The sequence below is a fragment of the Cynocephalus volans genome, chromosome 13 (genome assembly GCF_027409185.1).
Source record: "Cynocephalus volans isolate mCynVol1 chromosome 13, mCynVol1.pri, whole genome shotgun sequence".
Taxonomy (NCBI): Eukaryota; Metazoa; Chordata; class Mammalia; order Dermoptera; family Cynocephalidae; genus Cynocephalus; species Cynocephalus volans.
This window is the reverse complement of record NC_084472.1, coordinates 81248417-81251508: the sequence shown is the minus strand read 5'-3', so window position 1 is coordinate 81251508 and position 3092 is coordinate 81248417.

The window sequence follows — 3092 nt, the reverse complement described above, 5'->3', positions numbered from 1 at the left end:
TATTTTTATATGTATACATTGCTGTATGGGCAAGAGAAGAAGCAGATTCCTCAGAGGCAAAAAATAAAGTAAAAGGAGAAGTTCAGAGAGGTAAGCAAGATAGCTTTGACTCTGGGGTCATTTTCATATTTCTGGTCTGCTTGGGCTTCACATTTGTTGTCTTGGTAATAGAGGCTAGAAACAGAACCTGAGATCCACCCAAGATGGGAAGTCACATTGGAATACACAATATAGAAGCCAGGACTCTCATGGGCTCAGGGAAAGGCTGAACCAAGAAAACAAAATGAAACAAAACAAAAAACAACAAAACACCAATAATGACAAAAATTCTTTGTAGAGCAGAAAGAAAAATTGAATTGAGTGAGGAAAAAAAAATGTCTCCTTAGAATTGGATACCACAGCCCAGGTATCCTGTGAGTCTGTGATCTAAATTTCTGCTACCTTTAGAGATTGAAAAACTCAAATCTAGGATTTAATTGAAAGGAAGTCTCCATAAATCTCAAAGGACTAGTATCCTATAGACTATGTTCTTTAAGAATAATGCAGTAAAGGTACAAACAAACAGAAAAATGGAAAAAACTCACATATTTGGAAAGCAATACAAATACACAGTCAAAGAAAAGAAATGTGTAAAAAACTTTTATGTGACAGAGAAATCACAATGGACTTTAGAAAATACTTACAGCTGAGCAGTAAATAAAAGGATCACATGTCAGAACTTGTGGAATTCACTCAAAGTAGAATTAGAAGAGAACTTTGTAGCTTTAAACGTTTACATTAGAAAGAATAAAGACTGAAAATTAATGAGCTCAGCATCCATCTCAAAACATTACAAAATGTATAGCAAAATACACCTATGAATATAAAAAATAGAAATTAATGAAACAAGATAATCATGCAAAAATAGGTTATTTAAAAAGAATAATAATATTGAAAACCCTTTAGCATTACTTATTATGATAATGTTTAGTGCTGTTTGCTAAGTGTTTATGGCCCTCTGTCTTCTGGAAACACGGTAGGTAGAAATGGATTTCTTGGTCCATGTGGTTGAGAAGAAAGCATGTGAGTAGAAATGGCATGTATCACTACCCAGAATATTTAATTGCCAAAGTAAGACTTTCCTGATATTTTTTATTCTGATATTGTGACTAGCCATGTTCAAGGTGGTATTTAATTTATCAGCCTGAGTTTCTGAATGGCTATAATGCAAAGAGGTCCCCGCTTAGATGGAAATATTGTAGCATGATTGAAAAATAAAACATGATGTTTTTAAGTCATTGAAAAATTGTTTGTTTCTGAAGCAAACGTAGTACATAAAACATAGGCTCTCCTAACTGATGCACTTCAAGAAAAGATAAGGAGAGAGAACAAGGAGAGAGTGGAGGGGGGAGAAGGGGGAAGGAAAGAAGGAAAGTAGAAGGAAAGAAAGAGAATTAAAATCATCAGAGAAGAAAAAAGGAAATATATACAAATGATGAATAAATTAAAAATATTGCAAAAGAAAGTTAATAGAACTTCATGAAAATATTTAAATCTTATATTGTTTACAAATGTCTATAAAAATTTAACTTAGTGAGCAGACTTAAGAAGTAACAGGAAATGTCAATAGTTCTATAACACTTAGCAAATCAGGTAAGTAGTTAAAATTTTTCCTATGAAGTGCATAAGAGGCCTGGATGGTTTTACTGATTAGTTCTACCAAATATTTAATATGCAGATAATTACAACCTTATGCAAACTCCCATAGGGTATAGAAAAAGAAGACCACTTTTCAAGGCTAGTATAAACTTGATTCCAAAATAACAAAGCAAAAATTAGATGTCAATCACATTCATTAACCTGGATATTCCTATATCCTCACCATCATGTATTTTTTCTATTTATTTATTTATTTATTGTTATTAGCATATTCATTATTACAAATCATAATTTTTCTTTATACCCTTTACCCAACCTAACACTCCCCAATCCCTCTCTCCTCCTCCCTCCCCCATCTCCATATCCTTAGCTTTGTTCTCTCCTTCTGAAAGTTCACAGTACTATTATGGTCTGCCTTCCTTCCTTCATTCCTTCCTTTCTTTCTTCTCTCTCTCTCTATTTCTCTCTCTCTCTCTTTCCTTCTTTCTTAGCACCCAGTTATGAGTGAGGACATGCAGTATTTCTCTTTCTGTGTCTGGCTTATTTCACTTAACATATTTTTAACCTCACCTTATGTTTCTTTGTCTTTATCTCAGTCTATCTCTTACCAACATTTGTCTCTTAAGTTTTCCTCAAATAGTCTAGGCAGACACCTGCCTCAGGGCATTTGCATTTACTTCCCTCTGTTTGAAAGCCTCCTTCCCCAGATAGCCTCTTGGATGGCTCCGTTACCTCCTTTACATCTTCTTACAAATATCACCTAAATTATTCCGTCCCTTGGCCTCTTTATCAAAAAATAAAACCATTATTCTAATACTCCCTATCCCTCTTCTCTGTTTAGGTTTTCATCTTTGCACTTTTCACTATCTTACATGTATTACTTCAGCATCTTGCTTATTATCTGTCTGCCACTTCAACAATGACAGCAGACTTTTGTTGATTTTGTTTACTTCCACAGCCACAGCAGTTAGCATAGTGCCCGCCACCTGGTGAGGGCTCAATAACTGTTGAATAAATTGGTAAGTGCAGAAGTATTAAACAAAATGTTAGCATGATATATTCAGTGATATATTAAAAAGTACTGTATGACTTTATTGTTTTTTTTCTTGAGAATGCAAGTTTAAGTTGAATTAGAAAAAAATTATTGAAATGGCAGATAGAAGGGAAAATAGCATAAAATTATTTCACCAGATGGGATAAAAGTATTTTATAGTATTCAAAACAAAAAGACCTTCTTTAATCAACAAACCAACAGCAAGCATCACACTTAATGGTAAAACATGGTAAGTGTTTTCTTTAATAACAAAACGATGCCTTTTCTCATTACTTCTACCCTGCTCACTACATTTTATCCAACAGAGTAAGACAATAAAAAGATTTTTAAAAAGGTACAAATATTGGAAAGAAAGAAATAAAGCTCAAAATTTTCAGATATTATGATTATCAACATAAAT